Here is a 9,642-nt window from a genome sequence, read left to right on the forward strand (position 1 = left end):
CCAGCTCACGCGCGATTCTTACGATTTAATTAGCCGTTCTAACATCGCGAACGAGCATCTCCGCCGGTCGAGGTCAACGACGCCGCCTCGGAAGCCGGGTCAGCGGCTTCGCGGCTGCGAACCGCTCGTTATTACGATTGAGACTTTACCCTGTTGGATCGATCGCCGTCCGATCCGCGGATCTCGCGGCGATCCCTCCGGTGTTATCTTGATCTCGTTTCGATGCTCGCCACCTTTCGTCTCTATTACGCGCCGCGTAATGAGAGGATGCTGACGCGAGAAGGTGAAATGATCGCGCGAATTACATTCCCGAAGCCGTTCCACTGGTTCGCGTTTCCGGTTTGTTAGAAAGTCGCGTTCCTCGTCTCGCGACTAGCCACCTCTCTTTCGCCGCCTAGCTCGCGCGGTCGAGGTAACGGAGTCGTCGGGGGTCAGGCTCCGGCGGCCATCTTCGCCGAATTACCACCGATCATCGATCGCGACCCGAGGCTCATTAGCCTTAGTAATTACGATCTTGTCGCGCTCTATCAATCTGGCCAAGTTACGTAACGAGCAAGCAGCCGCAGCTGCGAGATCGTGACGATATTTCACCGTTTTAATCAGCCATCCCTGTCCCGGTATCGCCTGCAGATGATCGGATACGTGGAAACCATCGGCCCTTCCGCGATTAGGGCCTCTCTCCTCTATACTCCTCCGCTCCTTTTCCGCTTCGGCTAACCTCCGACGGGGACACGCGTTGGCCGCGCGACCCGCTCGCTCGGGCCGCCATGTTCCACGGATTCCGCGAAACGTCTCGCGTCCTTCTCGCGCGCGCATCGCGGGAAATGATCGCCACCAGCGGCTTCTCCTACTTTTCAGACAGCGATAGAGGACGAGAGCGAGAGAGAAAGGGAGAGAAGGAGAGTAATGCCTCTCGTTAGCAGATGGAAACACGTGCGTAAATTGCGATCTCTGTGCGCTTCATTAGGGAAAACCGTTCTCGCGTCATTAACGGTTCCTCTTCCTCGATACTCGAACGGAATTATGTAGCCACGATGGAAAAGACGGCGCGTTCCTACCTCCTGCCACCCGTCCACCGTAATCGCCATGTAGAACGTTCTTCGGCTAACGATGCTTTATTAGAATATCCGAGATAGAAGGGTTCGATGGAGCACGCCGGCCATATCTCCGCAGGATGCTTTAATTGCGCGTGGAACAATGCGGAGGCGTCAGCCGATCCAGGATAATGAACGCCTTTATACCTTTCCAGCTACTTCTTACTTCTTACGTACTCTCCTTTTCGATCCCGTAATCGATCCCGGCTCCCTACCCGCTCCCCAGCTCCTCGAGTAAATTACCAAGTGTAATTTTGAAAGTCGATATGAATCATATTTCCAGCTTCTGAAACCCAATACGCACTCTGCTCGCGCTACTATTAAATAGGAAACCCATCAAACTTTCCCATGACTCGGTCTCTCGTTCCTCGGCGACTCTATTCCTCCACGGACAATCTCACCCCGCTATACTCCACAGCTACGACGCATCCCGAGACCAGGATTTTAACGAACATTCAAAATACTCCCCAAAGTTTCGATCGAAAAGCACCGCAGCTGCCGCATTTCCGCGCGCGCGCTCGCGCGCACACCCTAGGCACCAGCGCCAGAGCCTGCCCTGGTCCCCCCGTCGATCCAGTTCCCCGTTTCGTTCTACGTGGACTAGTCCGCCGCCCCTTTCCACGTAGCCTGTGACGTAGGGTCCGAGGTCGTCTGCGATGCCTCGCGACCCAAGATCGAATGTGCGATCGAGTGTGTAAGTGCGAGAGCAGGCCACCAGCAGAGCTGGGACCACCTCGACCGCCGGTGCAGCCGGCGTATAGCCGCCCCTCTCTCGCTCTCACTCTCGCCCTTTGCCGCCTCCTTTTCTGCCCCCCCTTCCGATCCTTCCGTCCTTATCCGCGCGCCGCCACTCCCGATGGCTCTTCCTCCGTCGCGGGTCTCCTCTTTCCCGCAGCGGTTCGCGGACGTTCCTCCTTCTCCGCGCCGGTCGACGAGAGAGCAGCCAGCCGCCTGGACGAGAGGCTACGACGATCAAAAAGAGAAGCTGAGACGGGGCCCCGACCGCCGCGGAAAGAATGCGTGGGCCGGACATAATGATTCGGACTTTGTCGGCCGGTGGCGAGGTACAATCGTTCTCGTGGAACTATATTAAAAGGCGAGTAACGTAAATATTCATGGCCGGAGGGGGCCCCCTATCGCGCGCAGCCGGATGACTTCCGAATTCCTCCGTGCCCCGTATCACCGCGTTTCCACGAATATTCCGTTTCACGGTTAAATCGAGATCGCGAGGATTTAATAGACCATGCACCATGCACTATGGTGTTTTTCATCGCGTTTCGTTCGCGGTGCATCGGGGGGGCCGAGAGCTAGGTTGTCGGAGGAATCGCTTTGGAAACCGTGCTACTGCAACAGGGGTAATGTAATACCAGTTAGAAAGATCGGTTATAGTTTTATTACTCGGACTCAACCAGATGATCCCATTACCGGGAATGCGCGCGTTGGCAAATAGTTGGGGTCGTTTCCGCGGCTTTATAGGCGGAATACGTAATTCGCTGGGTCGTTTCATCGTTCGGGCTACTCGATTACCTAATAACGTTTCTTACGCGGCGTTTCGTGCGGTTTCAGCGCATTCGCTCGGGAATATTCCGTCATTACCGGGTCCTAATAGCCAACCGGGTAAATAAAGGAGTCCTTAATTGACTACAGCTACAGCTCTTTAATCTCTTCCCGGTGGAAAATTTCTCCTACGTCGAATTCCTTCCTGATCGATAAAATTCGAGATCGAGCGCGTGCACCGATCATTTCCACCTCGTATCGCGGGAATCGATCGCCGATACGTTAAATCGCGGCTCTAGCCGGGATGGAGGAATCGTGGAGGAATCGTCGGAGGGGGCTTTGCGTGCCGGCGCGGCATGTTTTTCTATAACGGGGCCGCGGGGGTATCGTTAATCGGCGACTCTGATTTAAGAATATCACCGGTGCCGTCCATTGTTCCAGCCGACGTTTCCTGACTCGCGGCCCTCGAGGATGCCGGTAGATCGCGCGCCGCGTGGGCGTCGATCGCCGCGCAGGCTGCCGATCGTTGCATCCTCGCGAAATCTCCGCGAGCCATAAATTTCGGTCGCGTACCGGTAACTTCCGATCCGTAGCAGCGAAATCGGTTTGTCGCGAGCTGTGGACGCGATCTATCGACGAAAGCCTCGTCGAGCGGAAGCCTCTCTGTCTCTACGTTGCCCGGTCGTAATTACGCGATCGGCCGACGGCGATCGGGGGCGAAAGAGCGAGGATCGGAGAGATTCACGGTCCAGTGGATCGTTGTTAATCAAGGCGAGACCACCGTGGCCAATTCGATGGCAGAAGGAGCCGCGAATTAAAGTCTCAGCGGAGCGGAGAACACGATTTTACGAGCGACGGACGGGCGCGGTGGGGCGAGCGGCTCGCATTAGCCTAATCGTTCGAAGCCGGTCTGCCAAATAAATTGGCTGATTTGCATGGGAATTAGGAATCCCCCGTGGACCTCGCCAGGTAACCCGCGCGCATGGATCTATCGCGCGAGCCATCGACGTTCGGTGTCTCCGTGCCCCTCCGAGGGAGAGAGACCGCCCTTCTCGTGGGCCCTATAGCGCCCCGTAGTGCTTTCCTTCTATGTCTCGCTCGCGCGGAATCCACGGTTCAAGCGCGTAACTCTCGGGTGTTCGTTACTTCTAGGAACATACACGCGGAAGTTGCTTACCTCCAGACGGAATAGTTAGCCCCGGCCATTGCTTTCCGTTCCTTCTCGCTAATTTATAGAGTCTCGCGTCCTATCCTTTACGTTTACGTTCCGAACGGTTTCGTCGAGATAAGCGAGAGATTCTCGGAGACGATTCACTCCCGGATGGTAAAAAATTCGCAAGGTTTTATTTTCCGATCCCCGCTGCGAGGCTCGTAGGCGTCGTAACGTTTTCCCACCGTCTCGCAGCTCCTAATCGAAACGGACGCGCGTAAACGCGAACAAGGCGTGACTAGTTTACGAGAATCGGCGAGATCGCGGCTTAAATTAGGTGGGCCTTATCCCGGCGCGGAATCTGCACTGGTTGCGCGAGCTGGCAATAAGAATATCTTTATTAAGCACGACCGGGGGAACCCGCAGGCGAGAAGTGGCCGAGTAAGTTTCCGTTTACGGTGGAACGCCGCGTCGCGGAGGAGGCACGCGAAAAGAATCTGGATTTAAAGTCGAACGGTCGTTCATTCGCTCGCGCGACTGTCTCCAACGATCTCGCGACGTATTTATAATCCGTGGAACTGCGCCGGTAACCGCACGACCGATCCAACGACCGATTACTCTCCTGCCAACGACTTTCCGATACCACCCTAGTAATCGACTCGAGCAGTTTATCGCGACAGCGAATTCAAAATCGCTCGATTATCCTAACATCGTCTCCCCCGGGGGAACTCGGCCCGATTCGACGGGTTCCAGCGTATGCACGACGGGAGAGGAGAGGCCATCGGCGAAAATTAGCTCGTACCTTCGATCGAGACGCTTGTACGCCGAAACTCGCCGTGGTGGCGGCCGTACAGGCAATTAACATAATATTACCCATAACGCAGCGTTCCTAATGGGATATTTATTGCAGGGTGCCTCACCCCGTCTTCCTGCGCGCACCAAGAGCAGCGAGATCGTGCGAACCGATCCCGCTCGGCTCGGCTCAGCCCGCCGCCCGAGGATCTTCTTCTCGCCTCGATTATCGACGATTTTTCTCTTCCTCGTTACCCGTCCGACTTGCCCTCCCCTTGATCCTCCGTTGCTCCACGGCCTCCGCGGAAACAACAGCCCGTGAGGAACGCGTTTCGACCGCGTGTTCAACCGTTACGAACGACGCCGGACTCGAAAGTTGCCGGTTCACCAACAGGAAACCGCCCCCCGATCGATCTTCTCGCGCTCCTCTCGGACCCCGATCGCTGTTAACCCGTCGATCGCCGCCCCAGCCGTCCCGGCCGCCTCGCCGTCGAGGAAACGATAATTTCCAGCGTTTACGCGCGTTCGCGGGAAAAGGAGGCGGTCACGAGGGCTACCGCCGCTTTACGGCGCTTTTACGGCAGGCATTATCCGCGCCGGATTCCCGAAAGTACGCGCGAGCGCAACGAGCCGAAGGACGGACGCTCGCAGCAGCCGCCTGGGCCCTGAACGAGACGCAGACGGAGGAGAGGAGCTCTCGTTAGCGAAGCAGCATCGGGAAACCGTCGTCGCGACGTTCCCTCGAGTGGTGCAGCGCTCTCGAGCACCCGGGTCCTCTGGCCCGCGTGTTACTACCTACCTCCTGCCAACGTCCTCGAGCGTCGATAACGCTAATTAGGCACGGAGACGTCGCGCTCGCCAATAGGATCTGTTTCTTTTTTACCGGCTCTAAGTGGAGTCGCGCGTAGCTTGTTCGACCCGCGTCCTCTCCTTTTACGGAAGCTTTTAAGCCCTGTTTTCCACGAGTGGATCCTCGTCGCCGCGATGTCTCGAGCGTGTTCCACCACAGCGCGGCAACGATCGCGTGCATCGGAATTCGGCTCGTAAACCCGTAGGGCTGCGTCGATGACGGTTTATTTAATATTTCCGCGTGTACTATTTGTTGTTAGAGTCCGAGGTGGCAGATGCGACGACTGGTTCTCTCGGAGCGACTCGGAGAGACTTTTTCCGCGTTCGGTTCTGGTAATCGTACACGATTCTGGTAGCGGGTCGGTCACGGGAGTATTAAAAATACGGAGTTCGGGGTATTAAATTGTACTGTTTATAAGGGGACAGCTGCGCCCGATATTTTAACCGACGCCCGGCGTCCCTCCACGTGGCCCCGGCCACGGGAGACCGACTAAAAAAGGGTTCGAGAGCTCGCGTTTGTGTAAACACACAGTCGATGAAATGGCTTTCCATGTACGATTCGAACTTGGTTGCATTTACGCTCCCCGCGTCGTAATCCCACTGCCGTCCAACGGGGCTGCAGACAAACAATCAACTGGGATGATTAACGAACACAGAAGCTCTCCCCCCAACGTTTAATGACCTACGAAGTGAAAAATTGGCTCTAGCGGCGTACACGCATCGTACGAGATATACAATTAGTCTAGTTTATACAGGGTTAAACCCGAGGAATCTCGATGGATCCGATAAATCGTGCGGATCACCTTTCTGCTTCTCTTTCCGATCAATTACGAGGTCGAGGGACCGGGGGGCAGCCTCCGAATGTTTGCTCGCGCGCGTTCGATCGACGAGGACAACGCGAGAGCAGTCCGGGAAGGAGCGAGAGTGACGGCGAGGAGAGGAAGGCGGCGTACAGGCTAAATACAGGTTCGAAAAGGAGAAACGAATTACCTACGAATCGGCTCCGCATCCCCTTTTTATTCTTTCTTCCGTGGACCAGCCACGAGCGGTCCCTTTCATCCTCTTCTTCCACCTCGCTTGGGAAAACGACTACGGGTCCTTTCGCCCAAAGCGACCACCTCTTATTCTCCCCCGCCGTTCCCTCGCCCCTCCAACCCTTTCCTCCACCACGGACCCGCTCCCCCCCTTCCGCGACGCTTCTCAGCGCGCCGTTTCTTCCTCACCGGGGCCCACCGAACGTCTCCATTAGAAGCCGTCGCGCCTTCGGGCCTCGCGGTCTCCTAATTTGCCTACCGATCCGCACGATTTCTCTGCGGGTTGCACGAGAGCGGGTGCACGAGGTGGCAACCACGCCACGAATCCACGCTGGAGCAACGAAGACCGAGATGCTGCACCGAGCAATTTATTTTTTGAACTTCCAGCGTGCTCGCCGCGTTTCGTGCTCGGTGAACGGCCACCAAGGCCCGCTTTTGTCGGGCCCGCTGCTGCCTCGTCCCTGCGGTTCTCCCTCGGAACGAGCCGTGTTGCGAGCATCGATGGACGCCGCAGGCCTACCACCTATTCATCTCTCTCGTTAACCACCGGACATCTTCATCGAGGATCAATGGGTCTCTCTCCCTGGATGTCTCGATAATCCGAGCCGCGAATTACAGCGGACACCGGCCACGGCCAATGTCCATTCCGTCCACCCGTCATTTAGGGGTACCGGGCGCGCGCGTCCTCGCGTGATCCCGTGATCACCGCCAGCACTCCGGACCGCTCCACTGCCCCCCATTCCGTCTTTCCTCCCTTTCTTCGTCGCGTTCCACTCGCAAAAACGCCCTTTGTCCGACGCGGACCGTCGCTTTTTCCGTGTATAATTATTTCAAATATGCGCCGCGTTTTTTGCCCCCCACCGGGGCAATTAAGTGCCAGCCGGACCGTCGGGGTTTAGACGCGTCGCTCCCTCGCCATCGGGCCCCGACTTTTAGCATCGTGCTCGTGCAACCAGCGCGGTTTCTCGCGAAGCGCGTGGAACGTATCCGTCCGAGAGCTTCGATTAAGCGATCCACGAAATTACGCCCCGCTTCGGCCGAAATTCGAGGAAAATTAATACCCTAAACGGCCGTTTCCGCCAGCGATGTTTGAACGCTTAATTTAACCCCGTTCCGCGAGACGGTTATTTCCCAGTAAACGACCGTCGTGCCCGCTTTCACCGTCCAACGGATACCGCTCGTAGGAAATTACGGGAACCGAGTCGACCGACCCTCTATCGCCTCCGTTGCACGCGCGTGTTCCAGCTGACGTATCACCTGGTCGACCATTTCACCCGTCCTCGAGGATAAACGCGCGTGAAAATCGGTAATCGACCGGTCGTGGAAAGCCACGGAGATCTCGCTGCTGTCCCACGTCGCCGCTTCCCGGTCCAATAATTCGCGCGATTCGTCTCGCAGCCGGCCACCGGTGATCTCTTTCCATCAGGAGCGCTGTCGATAATCGGGGCGCAGCTTTCCGGCAAATAACAGCGTTCAACGAGGGTGGTACCCTCTTCCTTCGCGATTGCGCGCTCCGGTGATCCGGGAATCGGGCATCGAGGCACGCCGTCCAACGAATCGGGATTAAACGAATGTCTCGCGTACACGCGATTCCTAGCTCGTACTGTACGCGTAGTAATTGGACTAAGAGTATCGTTAACCCTTTGATTACTATGCCGATATCACGTGTTTCGCTAAGGACCCCACGGGAGTACTTTTATTGTTCGAAGCGTATAATGGCGAAATAATAACAAATTGGGAATGGAGCGTTTATCTTATTGGCAGTCGCGAGTGACCACCATGGTGTTTTGGCATCGGTTGACAATTAACTGTCAATTCGCGTTCAATTTTAACAATTGTAAATAATTCCAGCGCTCCGGTCACCGATGACCACCGTGATGCCTTGGCAATGGTTGACAATCGACTAACTGTAAATTTTCGTTCGATTTTTACAATTCTAAGTAGTTCAAGTGTTCTGGTCACCAGTGACCACCGTGACGCTTTGGCAATTGTTGACAATCGACTAATTGTCAATATTCATTCGATTTTTACAATTCTAAGTAATTCGAGCGCTCCGATCAATGACCACCGTGATGCCTTGGCAACGGCTGACAATCGACTACCTGTCAATTTTCATTCAATTTTCACAATTCTAAGTAATTCGTGTGCTCCAGTCATCAATGACCACCGTCACGTCACAGGAGAAACCGTGGCCAGTCATATTCGACCAACGTGGCAGTCAAAGTGTTAAATTTGACAGATGTAACGATTGTCCACTTGCGATTGCATATCGATAGATATCGCTTCCATCTCACCAAAGTCGACCAAACGACGAATGATTCGCGTGGTTACGCTATACAAGATCCTCCATTTCCGTTGATAACGTTGTGATTGATAGTAATCGTAAACACGTGAACACGATAGAGTTATAACGCACTTGAACGGGACTAATGACATCGTCCACGGCTAAGTATATTCGACAAGCAAACGAGATTAAGCGACTCCCTTCGAAACGAGACTTCCGTCGAGCACGCACAACTGCCAGCCGCTGAATCGAAAAGGTAATTTTCTTAATCCGAGCTTTAATATTCCACGATAAGTGGATCTGAAAATGAGAACATAAAGCGGGGCACGTCTAATCAAGTCTGACGCGTTTCCCGGCTACTCGAAGCGTCGGCCGCCATTAACGAAACGCATTAATAGAGTTTATTACCCTCGTTCCGACGCTGTTGCTATTTAACGTCACCATAAACTTCAGCTACGAGCGCTCGAGCCCGGTCTTACATCCGCGTATGATCCTGACGTATCGATCTCGCTGGATCGGTCCGTCACAATCGTCTTCTTCCCTTGAACTTGACGTAGCCTTGACTCTCCGCGAGACTAGGCGTGGGCGTAGCAGTCGGGAAGCCTTCTTGTCCTGTATCCGTGGACCCTTCACTCGCGTTTTTCCCTTTGTCTAACTCGGACTGCTGCGCGTTACGGTCCCCCTCGAGGATTTCGTCCTCCGGGGCCAGTACCCTCCTCATCTGGCTGGCTCATCGCGCGTGTCAGCTCTCCATTCGACTATGTCATATTCTCCCTCAACAGGAGCCAGTACCCTCCCCATCGAATTTATTCGATAAATTTCGCGAATCGGGAAATACTGATACCTTGAAATTCTCAAAACAGGTGGGCACCGCGTACCCTCGCGTAATGTATGTTTACCGAGCGGATCAGAGGAGGTCGAGGGGAGTATTACTCGCGAAGA

The sequence above is a fragment of the Eufriesea mexicana genome, unplaced genomic scaffold (genome assembly GCF_001483705.2).
Source record: "Eufriesea mexicana isolate 0111107269 unplaced genomic scaffold, ASM148370v2 scaffold2839, whole genome shotgun sequence".
NCBI classification, from domain to species: Eukaryota; Metazoa; Arthropoda; class Insecta; order Hymenoptera; family Apidae; genus Eufriesea; species Eufriesea mexicana.